General features: G+C 39.8%; 1 long non-coding RNA gene across 1 annotated transcript; it reads left to right on the top strand.

Moving 5' to 3' along the window:
- The first annotated feature begins 8,323 nt into the window (after positions 1-8,323).
- Positions 8,324-12,127, top strand: LOC118455517 (uncharacterized). Its single transcript, XR_004844172.1, has 2 exons — positions 8,324-8,462; positions 11,817-12,127. It is a non-coding gene; the product is annotated as an uncharacterized LOC118455517 (long non-coding RNA).
- Positions 12,128-16,794: the final 4,667 nt, after the last annotated feature.

The following is a 16,794-nucleotide window of genomic DNA, read 5'->3' as shown; positions in this document are numbered from 1 at the left end:
ATGCAGGTGGATGATTTTTGGGGCAGGGATATCTCAGTAGGTAGAGTGGTGGCCCCATGATCGGAAGGTCAGGGGTTCAAAACCCCAGAACAAGCTACCATCCCTACACGCTGCTCCCTGGCCGCTTGATTGGTGGCTGCCCAACGCTGCACTGAGTGAATGGGTTAAATGCAGAGAGGAATTTCCCCACGAGATCAATAAAGTTTATGTTTTTAAAAAAAACAAAAGTGCTGGTTGGAGACGACAGACAGTTCATATGGATTCACATGAAACTGAACTGAAACCACCTCACAAAGTTTCTGTATTTGTTTTGCCGATAAAGAGAGAGAAAGACACAAGAATGCTGATCACAGAGGATAAATTTGATATTTTACTAAGCAGTGCATTGGCAAGCATGAAAGTGCACAACAGGAACATGTTAGGGATCATGTGTTATGGATAAAAAGAAAGAAATATGTTGACTATGCACATTTATGAATACATTTTGTAGGAATTTCCTGACTATTATGGAGCCAGAACATTCAGATCACCTGCTCAGTTCATCATATGCACTAAGCCCTACATGTCCTCACAACATACACAACATAAGCACAGTTATTGTGTTTGCTTCACTTGAAAATTGAGTGGTATAAGATTATATGCATCCAACTGTCAATAAAACCCACATTAACCCACCTAGGTGAGTTAATGGCCAAAAAGTGTATTTCTTTCTATTACAGCTATAGTGGACACAAGGGTTCAGTTTTGCATAAGAAAGGGGCAAAATACGGAAAATACTAGGGGTGGGGGAAAAAATCGATACTGTGTAGTATCATGATATTTTGTTTGCTAATAATGTATCGATACAGGGACAGCAGAAATCGATATTTTGTTACAGATATTTTGTTTGTTGTGGACTGGAACATGCTCTGACTTCAGAGCATGTTGATCCTTTTTCTGAGCAAGAATCCTGACATTCCTTCACTGTCCAAATGTGTTTAACTTTTTTTTTGGCAGCAATAAACATGACAGTTTACTTATTTTAATTTAAGACATGTTTTATTTTAATTAAGTTTAAAACTTTTTTATTTAATGTAAAATTATATTTTGTTTTAATTTACTTTCAAATTCTTCAGTTGCTGAAGGGGCTGCATAGTTTTCATAAATGTCATAGTTCAGAATAGCTATAATTGTACCAGATGGTTGCGTTCAGTTAAGTTGGACTAGACTGTAATACAAACCGTTCAGTTTGTCAACAATAAAACTGAAATGAGAGAAAGACTGAGTGTGAGACTTTGTTATTAGATAAAATGAATATTGATAAAGTTTACCTTTATGTACAGAATCTGAATATCGCAAAATATTTTTAAAAAATTGCAATAATATCGTATCGTACATTAAGTATTGTGATAATATCGTATCATGGGATGTATGGTGATTCCCACCTCTAGAAAATACATATGCAGGGTATCCAGTTTGGTTTGTTAATAGATGCACTTTATTAAAGCTGTTGAAATGTCTTTTCTTTAAAAAAAAAAGTGGAGGTGTGTGATTAAAATATCAGGCTTCTTGCTGGTTAAAGACACAGAAACACAATTGACCAATAATGCAAAGGTGTAAAACTGCATTAGCGTGACACCTGTTAGCATGTTACATTTTACAGAGAGAAAATGAGGTGAGATTTTAATAGTTAACTATTTAAAATAAAGTTAACGTAAAACTTCAGTATTCTTTCTGTTTTAGTTATCTGCGTTATTTCACCTGGTGTCAAAGAGTGGACAGGAATGACTGAAAAAGGGAAACCGTTATCAGAAAAAATCCTCCATAGCACCAAAACTCCTGGCAAATGGCATCAACTTCCAGCTCCAAATAACTCCTGAGCTTAAAGACTTTAAATTTCAAATCATTTAAAGCAAAAACTAAAGATGCAATAATTGCAATTGGAAAAGGATTACACTCAATGTAGAAAGGGCATGAAAGGAATGGAAGAGAACATATTTACTGTGTTGCTTAATAGCAAAGCCTGAAGCACAAAAATTAAGCTCTAAAGCACAGATAAAGGTAGACACAGCCACTTCACCGTGCTTCAGTACTACGTACTGTATCCTTAGAACTGTACATGCACTGACCACAGCTCAGTGCTGACTGAGCAAAAAAATAGAAGACCAGCTTTAAATACGACCATCATCGCTATCATCTGTCTGCAGACTGCAAATAAAAGCAGTTCCAGCCATTACTTCGCATTAGAGAGGTCCCTGTGTTATGTGTGATGATTCTTGATGACCCTTGAAACAACACAAACCTTTGCAAAACTTAAAAAAAACTCTACAATGACACAACTTTCTCTACAGTGTAACAAACAGAAAATGAATGACTTAATTCCAGCAAGAGGTTCGAGTATCTGTTTTACAAATACATGCAGACCGGTCCCCATCTAACCATACTGGAATAAAAATTTAAATGAGACACAAACACTGATGTACTCACTCCACATAACATGACACAAGCATACACATACACACTACAGACACACACTGTGACTGTAGACTGGGCTCAGGAGGAAAGGTAGAACATGCTGACACACGGTGCATTCTCTCTGAAATGTGGGACACCCTCCAACCACCCGATCCACAACCACTGACAAGTCCCTTTCAAACTGCTTTTCTTCTCCTGTCTGAGGCAGACAAATTCATCCCTCTTGTCCCCAAACAATCACCTCTTTTCTTCTGCCTGTTAAGCCAATGAAAGGAAGAAGGAGGGTTCAGGACAGAGGAGGGAGAAATACATCTGCCTGACAGTACTACACTGTAGGCACTTGGCTAATGCGCTGTGTGTTAGGGCTCCTGGGACTGGGCGTCTGGGCCCCACTATCTTATAACAAAATTGACAAAAAGCCCAGGGCTCAGCCCTCAGGAAATCTGAGAGGCAGGGTATCTAGGCCGAGAGGGCAAGAAAGCGGGAAGGAGGGACAAAACATCTCAGGTACATCTTACCTATGCTGGCCTATATACGCTAAAAGTTGGGGTTTGCTTGAAGTGCACACGCTTATGCAACATTGAGCAAATATATTTACACACTTCCTAATGGATACACTCCAAGTTACCAACTACATTTAGCACAAATAAGCACGATAACTGTCCAAGCATTATGAATTAGCCTTTGAGATGATTGCTTCAGGTGCCACTGAAAAAGGACAGAACTCACCAAGGTGCCATAATTAAAAGGACATGGGGGGGGGGGGGGTGGATGTTGGAGGCTATCCCATTAGATGCAGAGCTAAAGGTGGGGTCTCTTCTGCACAGGATGCCTGTCAATCACAGGAGTAACACACAGAGCCACCAAAGAGACTGTGGTGGCAAGAATAAAAAGAACAATGATGATATTCTTTTGATAAATTTAAGACTTTCAATTCACGATCTCAGTTATTATTTTCTACTCTTATTTAAGACTTGAGAGGATGATGCCATTTAGCTTTTTGTCTCATCTTTAAATAAAGAATAAATTGAGTAAAGTTAGAGAAGAAGCCACAGTGGAAATTTTAGGTCATGATTAATCCTTCCAAACAAGTCATATTTGGTGGTGGTGTAGGATGGCGGCGCACGCTTGCAGCAGCTCAGTGTCTTACGGATTGGTTCTACGTATGGATGATTTGATACATTTTAGGTTTTGCTTTGAGTAGTCGAGCGAACGGTATTAGTTAATTCATAACATTGCTTTGATCTATATATTAGTTTTTTCACCTCAGCCAAGTATAAAGTGATATTTGCAATGCTGTGTTAAAGTGGGATTTGACAGGTGGGGGGCTCCATTCACATGGCATAAACATAAGATCAGGTATAACAGTGTAGTGAGGGGAAATAATTAATTAGAAATAAGTCACATAAAATCATTAGTCACATAAAACGTGAATCTAATCAGCATCATAATTTAAATATATATTGATATCTGTTACTCTTGATGTAACCTAGCAACAGTATGACAGATGTAAGGAGTCACCAACTTCAAATCCTTCTAAATGTTATCATAATATATCAAACTAACAAGCTTAGGGGGCACTAAGCTGCCTGGCATTTTCGTAAATTCTTTGCAGAGCACAGAAGTGGTGTACTTCAATTTGTTTTGCAAAACTTTTTCACAAAAACATAATTCAGTAATGCATAATGTATAGCTCCAACATCTGGTTTGAAAACTCTAGTAAAATAGGGCGACACGTTTGAGAATTAAACTTCTGGTCTATAATGTCTCAGTTGCTGAGGAGTGCTTACCTGTGAAAATAATCTCTCATCTTCGATCTTTCCTCTCTTTCTTACATATTTCTCCATCTATCGTGTGTTGCACAGCTGAATCTTTAGCTCACAGAGACACTGTGTGAAGATCTTTGCAGAAACACTTTGTGTGTCTGCTGATATTTGTTAATCTGTTTGAAAAGTTGCATTTGAAATTACCTGCCACTTAAAAATAAAACAATGTTATTCCCCTTATACTCGCTCCTCGTCTGTAGCTAGCTAAATGCTAAAGTACAACTGGGAAGTTTACATTTGCACCATGAACGCATCACGGGAATGAGAAGGAAAAAGGACGTGTTGAAGATGTTAGTGGGCAATGTGACGTCATTATTTTCTTATTTCTGAGCAGGTATCTCCATGCCACCACTGGAAGCAATGCCAGGCTGCAGCCCATAAAAAAATTTAACTCATTCAACAATATTATGAATTAACCTGCTAATCAGATTTAATTATTCTTTTTTTAAAGCGTTTTTTAAATGTAATATCCATATTTATATTGGTAAATTGGCTGTGATGAACAGGATTTATACAGTGGCATATATTGTCTAGCTCAAAATTATTCTTTACGATTCCTGAAAAATATAATAGAGATAAGTTTGACAGACTTGAACAAGTGAAAGAGGATGGATGGATATTTACTTTTGTCACTCTGTTGTCTCTAAACCCTTTCACTTTATTCACCATTTACCCTATGTTAGCTTTCACTTCCTCTCCAGTGTTACATAAAGTGCCACGTCTGCAGCGGACACATTCTTCTTTGCCGTGCACACCAAGTTCACTCCAACAAATAACTATGCCCTATGATGGCCATGAGCGAGGATGCTTCAGAGTTTGAGTGGAGAGGAGATAATTACTTTTCGGAGTTTATCCTGAAGGCCAAATGTTTCTGCTGTTAATGTTGCCTCTCGCCTGACCTTCAAGTGACCTGCAAAGTACACAACAGCTCAAAGCAGAGGCCGGGTTGGCTGAGAACCAATAACTGGAGAAAAGCAAATGCAGAATGAAGAACAAGATGAAAAACATGTGATACAGAGAAAATTGTTAACGGAGAAAAGCAAAAGCAAAACAGATTAAAAAACAGAAGAGAAAGAGATTAACAGGTTTGAAAACAGGATGAGTGTAGAGTGTTTGAAAACATGTATATCTGATATGTTGCACCTCCAGCAATGTTTACAACACTCATCTCCTTTAGGCAGATCACAGCAATGATATCTCACATGGAGCAACAGAAGTGACAAGGTCAGACCTGATAATGAGCTAATCAAAATCAAAAATCATACATGCAAGCAGCTGCACACACACACAAACATACACACACACACACACACACATACACATACACTCATGAACCTCGGATTCTTTCAGCTTTGATTGCAAAGGTGTCCTGATGTGACACATCACATCTCTGTTTCTTCTCACTTCTCTTTCTCACTTTTAAAAATTTGAGTTGATTGCCTTTCTGATGAGTGCGCCCCTTATCGTCCTCCACCATCCAGCGCCTTTTCATTTCCTCTGCTTTTTATTGCTTCTGTTCTTCTTTCACAATTTGTGCAGTTTATCTTTTTAACTCTTCAACCACCAAGCTCAGCATCAACAGATTCCTCATAAAAATCATACAATTCATTACAATAATTTCACTTTTGTCAGAACCCCCCCCCCAAGTGATTGCTTTACAAAAACACCAAGACTGTCTAAGAAGAAGAGATACACTCTCAAACACTTTCACACACTTAGGTGGGGCGAGGGATGGAAATCGGGCCAAGAGAAACTGGAGATGTGGATATGAGCGCCGAGAGAAAGAGGCAGTGAAAAAGAAAAGACATGGATCCGCCTCACCTGTAGCACCTTTAGCTTCAGTGCAGTATATAGACTAGCAGACCCAGCCCCTACAACCCTTTATAGCCATCTGCACACTTCCTCCACCCGCTCCTTCACATCTTTAATTTCACAGTATTGTTGAGGTGGCTATAGCACCCTGTTGTATTGTCTTTTAAACAGCCCCAGTATAATGAGGTTGTTTTGTCATCTGCAAAGGAGACATTTTATTTGGACAGAAAGCACTGAAGGCATTTTCAGCTGCTACAACTCAATGAGCCAGAAGACAATGTGTGTTCCGTAAACACTTTAACCCTGCAGTATTAGTCTGTCACATGTATAGTGCAGGCAGACCTGCAAAAACACACAGTCATGCACTCACATGCATTGCTGAGGCGTTGACTTTTGAACAGTAATAGGCTGCAAGAAGATTTATTACACTGATATAATGTGATAAGTTATGTAAGTATTTAAAAGATCATAACAGTAATATAACTTAAAAACAAATGTTAGCAATATTTAATATTCTTCTAAGATGTTTTTTAAACTGGAATTTGTAATAGAAAGGTCTTCTAAAGGCATTTTAACTTCTCATACAGTATTTCTGGAGGCCTTTTGTAACTTTGGAAGGAAAATATTGTTGAATCATTGAAATAATTGAAAATGATTCTTGTTGGTGGCAGATACAGCAGATTCATGCTTCTTCATGCAGTGTTCATTGCTGATTAATTAATTGACAGACGGTATCATCATGATCCTGGGACTTTGACCCACTATTCTGAGTTTTGGATAGAAGGTATAAGATCATTTATGTTATAGCTTCTGATGTTATTTTCTAGTGCCTCTGAGTTTGTCATTTATATAGTTACTCATTTCCCGTTTGTTTATGTTTGTCCCCCTTTCGGTGTCCTATCATCATTGTCCATGTGTTTATTTACCTCCTTTATCCCCAGTCATGTCTGTCTGGTGTCTCTTTGTTCAGCCTCCATGAATACATTTGTAGTCCCATTTGTAGTCCTGTCCCTGTGTTTTCTCCCTTCCTGGTCCCATGTTCATCTCTCTGTGTTTCTTTGTCTCCTCAGTCTGTCATGTCTAGATGTCTGTTTAGAGCCAGTCTCAGTGTCAAGTTCACATGTCCTAGTCTGAGTTTCAGCGTGTGTTAGCTACAAGTCCAGATCTTCACTCATCAACACAACAAGATAGTAGCTGCTTACTTGAGGCTTTATGGGACTTCGCAAACCAATAGGCAATATCTACAGTAGCTCATCCATCTTTTATACCATCTATGGACATTCCTGACTGCGTTGTCCAAAAAAACAGTCAAAGTAGCTCTTCCTGCATAGTAAAAAGGATGCAAAGCAACAAAATCAATGCAGTACTCTACATATGAGGGTTTTTTTATACAGTCATGTGACAAAAAAAACTTTAACTTCCTATTTATTCCTTGGAATAAATAGGAAGTTAAAGTTTTCTGCATTACTTTATCGGACGCTGCTGTTGTTGTGGAGAAAGTTTCAGAAAGTTGCTTAGCTTCAGGGGCTTTCATTTATGTCATGACCTCTTAAGGTCTTGCCACAGCATTTAATCAGATTGATGTTTAGCCTTTGGACTGGACCAGTGCAACACCTTCACTCTTCATTGTGTGTTCATTTTGCTGTTACATCACACACCTTTGGCCAACCTTTAGCTCTTGAACCGATGGCCTCACATTTGACTCTAGAACACTTTGGTATACAGAGGAGCTCATGGTCATTTCAATGACTGCAAGGTGCTCAGGTCCTGGGCAAAACAAGCCTAAATTCTCACACTCCACCACTGCCATTTGGTTTAAAGTGTTTGTGTTGATGTGTTGTTTTTGGTTTTCACCAAATACAACACTGCATTATTTCTGTTTGCTCTGTCGTTCTTTCAGATACAATTTTTCAAACCTAAAACATGCTGCCATGTTTTGTTGTTTATTTTGGTTTTTAGAGAGAAGAGGCTTTCTCCAGGCAACCCCTCAAAAAAAAGCAACACTTATTCAAGTCTGAGGTTTGCAGTCTAAGATGTAGTTCTTGATTTTTTGCAGTTTCTCTGAACATTGCACAGTCTGACCTTGGCATAAATCTGCTGGGAGCATAGTGTTAGAAAGCCCACTGTTTGCACGTTGTTTGCTTGGTTGAAGTGTTGTGGTTTGTTTATAGATAGTGTTTTCGCTGTGGAAACTGATATGTCCTACGGTATTGATCTCACCATATCTATGCTGACGCTCCTTGAATGCACCACACTGTACCATGTGCTGCTAGTCTGCCTTTGTAGCTGCTAATAGCCAGCATTTTTCCTTGTGTCCTCTCACCAGCATCTCGTAGTTTTTGGTTTACTGCTGTGTGTGAATGCCAGAAGGTGAGTTCTGTTTACATGATGTTGAGTATGTCAGCTGCTATTGTGTGTATTTGTTACCTCGTGACTATGCTAATGTTATTCTATGCTAATACGCTATGTAAGCTACTAAGTTAGTTAATGCTAATTATAAATCTTGTGTAATTGTTAAAGTTGTTATAGACGTGAGTGTTGAATACAGTTCCTTGTGCTATCTCTGTGCTAGAATTATGTCTGGGCATGTTGAATGTTTTATGTGTGCTGTGCTCAGTGTTGGGGAGTAACGCAATACATGTACCGCCGTTACGTATTTAAAATACAAAATATGAGTAACTGTATTCCGTTACAGGTACCGTTTAAAAAGGTGGTATTTAGAATACAGTTACTTTGTTGAAATAAATGGATTACACGCGGTACTTTCCTGTTTCATATTGTCGGGGGTCAGGACTGTTTGGGTTTTGTTTGACAGCTACGTTCTGTTGTTCCAGGTGGCAGCGTTACGGTTGCCATGGTTACAGGGTGACGCTCTCTTTGCATGTTTCCTGGGTGAGAGAGGCCTTTTTGTTGTTGTTGTGCTAAGCTAATAGGCAGAATGCTACAGGTATAGCTCTAAAGAATGTAGCATCATAGGCAGTGTAGTCCGTGCTGCAGGGAGAATGGACTGCCATAAACGTTATGTGTCTGTGAGCGAGGGAGGGAGAAAAAGGAAAAGTACGAGCTGTCATCGAGCAAAAACGGGAGCTGGAAGCATGAAAATATAATAATAACCACTGCAGCCAAGAAGAGTGCCTGACGAGCCCAGTTGTAAGTAAGCTATTAAGACTCGACTGTACACCGTGTTCGTGTTTTCCTCCAAAAATAATAAGTTCCGTTGGAGCAGCCTTTCAGCGCCTCTCTCTGTCTCTCGCTAGCAAGGTTGACCCAGACAACAAAGTATAGCTAGTTTTCGGCTACGAGCCCGACACAGAACCCACCGTATTAGCCAGAGGTCCCTTTACTACGTTCGGAGTCGGGGACCTTCAGTAACAATAATAAATCACAGCAATAGTACATTCATGTAGTTGTAAACAGCATGATAATATATTAAGTAATCCAAAGTATTCAGAATACGTTACTCTCATTGAGTAACGTAACGGAATAAGTTACAGAATACATTTTGGGGCATATATTCTGTATTCTGTAATGGAATATATTTTAAAAGTAACCTTCCCAACACTGGCTGTACTGATAGTTGCGTTATGTATCGTTACTACAGACCACAGCTGAATAAATCTCCTAAACTTGGAAGCTGCCTCCGTGTTCTTTAACTGGAACACACCCACCATACCTTGCCACTCTAAATCAGCTAAACTCCTGGAGACAACATTCTCTCCATTTTACATAGTGTTAACACACACCTGAATGCCTCAGACCTGCAAATTGCCAAAAGGTCTATTTTTATAGAGGTCCTCTCACTTATTGATGATCAGTTAACTCAGTTAACTCACTTTTCTAATTCATGTACTACTTGTACAGGTATGCAAAAAGTTTTTTTTTCAACTTTATTTGCATGTAACCCTTCATCATGACCAATAAAATTTCAATTAGTAAAGGTTTTTTGCAAATATAGATTTTAATTGTGCAACAAAAAGGTCTCCATCTTGCTTCGGTTGTGTATTAAGTCTTATTCAGCTAATTTAGCATGCCTGTGGTGAGTGTTGGATCTCCTTTAATGTGTCAAAAAAACACCAACCTTTCAGCTTTAATTTCACTAAAGGAAGACAGCAAAGTTGCAGTGAGTTGCAAATACCATGAGCTGGGTAGATCCTGAGAAAAGACTGAAAAAACACTTCAGGATGTTACAATAGAACTCTGTGTTGACAATCTGGCCCCGGGGGATGCATTCACAAATCACAAACCTTTGAACATCCCATGACCTGATGCACACCTACTTGCTTGGACACTGTGGATGCTTGCACCAAGAAACTCCTGTTTGGTGTCATCAAAGCCAGAAACCTAAGACACCTAAATTGATGTTTAAGCTCTCCACAAACTTTGGATCCATGATCAAATCACAGACAGTGTGTGCAAGAGGTTAGAGTGATTAAAAACACTAGCAGCAAGTCCTTGGTTTTGCTCACAGGTTAAGAAGGTGACTATAAGCCACGTGGTTAAAGGCAGCAGTCTGGGCTCAACTCAGCAATGTTATTGTGTCTCACTGCTTTCCTGTCTTCCATTCACTGCACTATTTAATAAAGCAAAAAGCTCTCAATATTAGCAACAGCAATAAGAAAAATAAGGGCAAAAAAATATGCTCATCACATTTAAATTAGGCCGGGCTTTCAGTTTAAAATTGCTCTCAAATGAATTCATGCATTTGGAGTGTGAATCGTATGTGGAAAACACTTTTAGGTGGTTGGAAGAAAAGTGCTTGTATGAACCGGGAGGAATGAGGCTTGATGTATAAAGTGCTTTGAATGCACAAGCAGAGTAAAAAGTGCTATGTAACGACCAGTCCATCCTTTATGGTGAAAAGAAGCACAGCAGGGAAGGAGAAAGGCAATGTGTAAGAGAGTAGAAAATGTTTTGAAGGGTAAAAAAGTATTAGCTGCCAAAAGTGGACAGACTGCAAAAAGCAGCATTTCAAAGAAAATGAATGTAGGTTTATCTGCAGTCACTTGGCAGAGACTTGGCATTGAATTTATCTCAAAAACTTTTGGTAAAATAGATGATTTTATTTGCAAAATTCTGGTAAATATGTCTGCAAAATAAGTAAGAAATTTCCCATTTCTTCCTCAGTCAGTAAAGTTCTCATTGAACTAGACTTCCTTTTTCCCATTCTTCTCCATTCAACTCCTTCTAAGGTCTTGTTCTCCTGATCTGCAGATGAGCGAGTCAGATAGCCTCCATCCGTGCTGTGTCACCACACCACAAGCAGAGATGGGGGGGGGGGGGGGGAGGTTAGGCAGCTGGTTTTAGCACAATGTGTTTTCTGTGCCACTGTGAAGGTCCTGGAGTCAGTGTAGGCACAAGCCCAGTCACTTACATCAGTCTAGAGGTTGGAGACATTGACCTTTACAAAAGCAAAACAAAAATAAAAAACAGACAAAATTCAAAGTCAAACACCAATAAGATGATGTGTGAAGCAGAAATCTTTCCGCTGCTTTGTATGGGCCAAATCTCATCTCAAGAACAGAAATTTGTGTGAGTTACAAAAACAAATATATCATGTGAGCACATATTCATTCTGAGATTTTCACACACTTCAGCCTCCCCATACTCAAGTGCACACAGTGTAAGGAAATCCATCTGTCTCTTCTAAAATGAATCCTTTGTGATCTACACATGATCAAACCGCTTGCTTACACCCTCTTATTGTGCTTTTTATTGTCATTTAAGAAAATACTTCCTTCATGAACCACTTCTCTGGGCCACATATGGGAACAATGCTGCTCAGATTGCTCCAACAACGCAGCCAAGGAGCTCCGGCACAATCGCCATGGATTGAGTGACGCCGTGAGGTTATTAGTCCATGTTCTGAAACTTCACCCTACTCATCTTCTCCACCTATAAATTACACCTTGTACTGAGCTGTACTCCTGTTACACCTGCATGTGTATGAGTACCCCAGTTACCCTGTAAACCATGGTTACTGTAACTTTGTATGTATGTGTGCACTGCTTTTCATTAAAAAGTATGACTAAAACTCACTGTGCTAAAGAGAAATTAAGCTTTTTCATCAATTATGTTTTTATGTGTGTGTCAGGATATCGGAGAACCTAAAGCACCTTGAATGGGTTTATTGTGATAGTTTTCTTACAGTGGTCTATATTGCATGAGCGAGCAGCATATACTATATCACACACACGCACATATACACACTCAGTCTTACCACCTATGGCTGCAGGCCTCAGCAGCCTGCAGCCATAGGTGTGTGTGTAGGGAACATGGTTCCGCAATTTTCTATGACAGGAAGCCAGGCTAGAATCAGCCCACACACCAAGGATGCCGGGACACTGGAGGCCCTGCGACCCAACTGTGGGAGAGACGGGAAAGGTAAGAGGAAGTCAACTTCAGCAAGCAAAGTAACAGTATATTAACTGATATCGACCGGTCAGAGACATAACGATTAAAAAACTAAAAATCTGCACAGCGCTTTGAATCTGCTTGGGCAAAAGCGGGTGAAATGATTGACAGAAGGCACACGTCCTCTATTTACACTAAACCCAGCGCCACCTGAGACCACCTCATCCGTCTCTCACCCCTCTAATCCCTTAATGACAAACCACAGAGAGGGAGAGAGTGAGCAGACAGAAGGAGAGATACCCGAGCAGTGCTGTGAGGCCTGTGAATGGAGACTTTGACAAAACTTTTCAGCCATCCTCCCACAGATGAGACTGTGCAGGGAGCATTTAATAAAGAAGACAAACAAACATGAACATAAAAAACTGTATTTAAGATAGCGACTGTTGTGTTGTTCTGCACATGGAGAGAAAGACAGCATTAATATATATGTGTGAGTTTTATTTTGCGCAAGGCGTGCGCGGCTGCTTTTGAGCTGTGTGCATGTGTGTGTTGTTCAGATTAATACTCTATTGTGAATGGAGAGGGAGGGCGGCAGAGGATCATGTGACAAGAGTCAGACTGAACCCGGCGCCTACACGCTTCTCAGGGGTCACACAGGGGTCGTCATGTGGCTACTGTGCCCACCGCCACATATACAAACACACACACACAGACGCATACACATGAGGCATAAGTCTGTGTGTGTTAACAAGCACACATGGACAGGAATACGCAAACCAAAACATATGCAAGTTTCAAACTTTTTTTAAACTAAAACACGATCATAACTATATACTATGTTCTGCTAATTTTTAATTGAAGAAACTGCTTTAATTTTCCACATATACTAAAAGATACAGCATCAGTATACACGTCTTCTCCCATGTTAATTCATTCTTCTGTGGCCAGCATATAATGCTTCCTTCTCGGGAAAGGAAGAAAACTCTGCTTCCTCCTCTCCTCTTTTTCCCAGGTCATGTAACCCGAGCTTCCCATGTCCTGTCCTTTCTGCATGTTATACCAAGCCATTAGTGACATAAACACAGTTCAGACGCAAAGGGAAAAGAGATCGGGGGAAGGAGACTTTGGGGAAATTACAGAGAACAAACGAGACAGAAGGAAAATATTTTGTATTGGGTGAAGAGCCACATTATTAAGTTGGAGAAGAGAGAGCCGGAGAGTGGAGGTATATCAGGTTTCACCATGTTTTCATGTTCTATCTCCATTACAGTAATGTGTTGGGACCACTTAACTAATGCATTAAAGCATGGTGATACCCGCAATAAACAGCATTACACAATGAATTAGAGTATGAGAGCCAGAGAGAGGCACTAAAAAATGTAGAGTGTGCATACTTAACCCCTCCGCCCACTCCTCTTCCTCTCTCCAAACACACACAGTAAAATGACTAACTTCATTACCCTCCCCATTCCTCTTAGTGAGCACAGCGAATTGAAACCTAATTACCACACCAGAGCCAAATTAAAAGCTTTTCCTCTCAATGGCTGCAATCCATCTCCTGACAAATGAACAGCGCCACTTCCACAGTGTTAATGCTCGCTTTCTCCCTCTCTGCATTCAAGCATCTTCATTCATGCCAGCACGCTTCCTTTCAAATAACACTGAGGCAATAGCTTTGCTCTAAGCGGCACATTATCTCACTCACACTAATATCAATCACATTTCAAAGATATAATATTAGGAATAAATAAAAACAAATCTGGCAGATCATGTTTGCTGTTAAATAGACTTGCAATAAAGCAAAGCTTTATTCCAACACCTCAGCGACAGATTTGTCATTCATTAAGTCAGCTGGGATGCTCATTACAGCTTCTCTTCCTCATTTTATCTCGATCAATCAGTCTTTTTGTTTTCTTCCCATTTTCAGCTCTCAGTGTGGCCCTCGGTATTTTATATAGACTGAAGACCACAGTCTAAACACTAATGAGTATAGTGCGTCTGAAACATATTATATATAGGATGCTCATACAGTGTTGCCCCCTTCCTGATTTCCTGTTTTTGTGTGTTTTGTGTGTTTGTCACACTTAAACGTTTCAGATCATAAAGCAAATTTAAAAAGTAGACAAAGATAATAGATGTAAAAACACAAAATGTAGCTTCTAAATGAAGGTGTTTATGATTAAGGGGGAAAATTATATATAAATTATGACATAAAGTCACTGTGGTGTATCACTTTTTTAGAAAGTTGAGTTCAGTTTCTCTAGCCATACCCAGGCATGATTACTGCCACACCTGTTTTCAATCAAGAAATCACTTAAATAGGACCTTCATGACAAAGCGGAGTAGACCAAAAGATGCTCAAAACTCAGACATCATGCTGCAATCCAAGGAAATTCAGGAACAAATGACAAACAAAGTAACTGGGATCTCTCAGTCTGGAAAAGGCTTTAAAGCCATTTCTAACTGGCCGACCACCAAAATTACCCCAAGATCGCAGTGACGACTCATCCAAGAGGTCACATTAGTGCAAGGTTTGATCCTGGTTGATATCAAACTCTTTGAATTTGAGCATTGCCAAGACATTGTTGGAAAAGCTTTCCATGTTCTGGTTGACTTCACAGATAATGCTCAATTAAATAAGAACTGAGAAAATAAATTCACCTATAGCGCCAGTAGGTTTACAATAAATAACTGGCACAGACATCCGGACGGAGTTGTGTTAAAACACATGCAGCTCGCTGCCATTTGAAAAAGAATCCTTTGAAAAGCATCACGGTGGTGGTGTGTGGTGGGGGTGGTGGTAAAGGAGTGAAGGAGGTTACTGTAAGACTTTCAGGATGTCCTGCCCACAGTGTACTCACTAATTTACCAGCTGTCCATCTGTAATTTCACTTAGTAATTAATAATGCCATGTATCAGTTAGAGATCAGATGTTTTGGTTTGTAGGAGGGTATGCTTAATCCAATGAAGTCTTCCCTTAACAGATAGTGCAGGCTCCCAGACAGCAAGGTTATCAGACTGGCTCTCTGCTCACTGCCACTTAATGGAGATCGTAGCAGATTGTGGCTCACAAATTCACTATTACTGTTACATTCGGCTATCTTTTCTTGTCTGTGGTATTTCTACTTTTTACAGGGAGATTTCTGGCTGACTTATAGGAAACGGCTACAGCCACTGATTATTCTGGGAACAAAGATACGAAGCCCACTGCTGGCTTGTGCATTCCAGACAGTCAAGTCTCTCCTCATCAGGCTGCTCGCAACACAGATGGTCAATGAGAAGCTGGTTTGCAATGAGATTCCATTTGATTGATTCACAAAAATCAAACCTTTAAAAAACGACCAATGCTAATACATGTAATTTTTACTAGTAAACGCACCATCCCAAAATGTATGGTTATCACACAGAGGGCAAAGTGCTCTTCACTTAAAAGTCTTTATCACTAGTCAATTGTGGTCGAACGAGTTTGGATTGATGGCGGATCACTAGTGCTCAGTCTGCAGGTACTAATGGGATTATTTTTCTTTCCGCTCGTTCCATCTTTATCTGTCCATCCTAATCCAGTTTGAGACAATGAAACAGACCCAGAGGGGTGCAGCAGAGGACACCACCCCAAACACATTACGCCCTTAGCGACCAGAGCCTTTCTGCTTCTTCACGTGTATGTGGAGGCATTGTAACATTCAAATGGGGACCTGATTGTGCCAGAGCAGCTCGAGGTTGATTCGCACCAAAATCATATCTGCCAGTAACCTTGTGCATCTTGGGACTCTATAGGTTCACCGCCTGGGAGCTGCTTGTAATGACACTTTGCAGCATCTGTCACAGAGTGAATGAATGATGGAGGCTGCATTTAAAATACTCAGGGAGACTGAATTTATACCTACTCGCAATGACATTCGAAAGAAAAACACAGGATGCCGGAACCATGACAAAACAGAGTGAGCACACTATCGCATGACAGCCCATCTTTCTGTTTACATTTAGGGAGGTGCTTATTTTTTGCAGCACCATGGTTTGTCATTGAGTGCATGCACTGTCTTTGTTGTGCCAACAAAGCTGCTTAGATCTAGATGGTAATCTTAGACCGGACTGCTTACGAGGCCCGGTACAGGTGGGGAGAAATGGGGAACAAACGTATTAAACGATAACCTATAGTCATATATCTCTGTACTGTAATAATTTTATTTAATTTGTATTCAAATACTTAAAGCTTTACCTTATACCATTAATACAAGAATGACAGTGATAATGCAGGACAAGTTATGGTTAATCAGAAGTCATAAACTGCACAATAAACAGTGTGATTTCTGGTAATTTTACTGCCATATTAAAGCTACCCTGTTTATAC

This window comes from Neolamprologus brichardi, chromosome 5 (assembly GCF_056152115.1).
Source record: "Neolamprologus brichardi isolate AB-2024 chromosome 5, ASM5615211v1, whole genome shotgun sequence".
Classification (NCBI taxonomy): Eukaryota; Metazoa; Chordata; class Actinopteri; order Cichliformes; family Cichlidae; genus Neolamprologus; species Neolamprologus brichardi.
The sequence above is the reverse complement of the archived record's forward strand: the minus strand, read 5'-3'. Positions and strand labels throughout refer to the sequence as shown.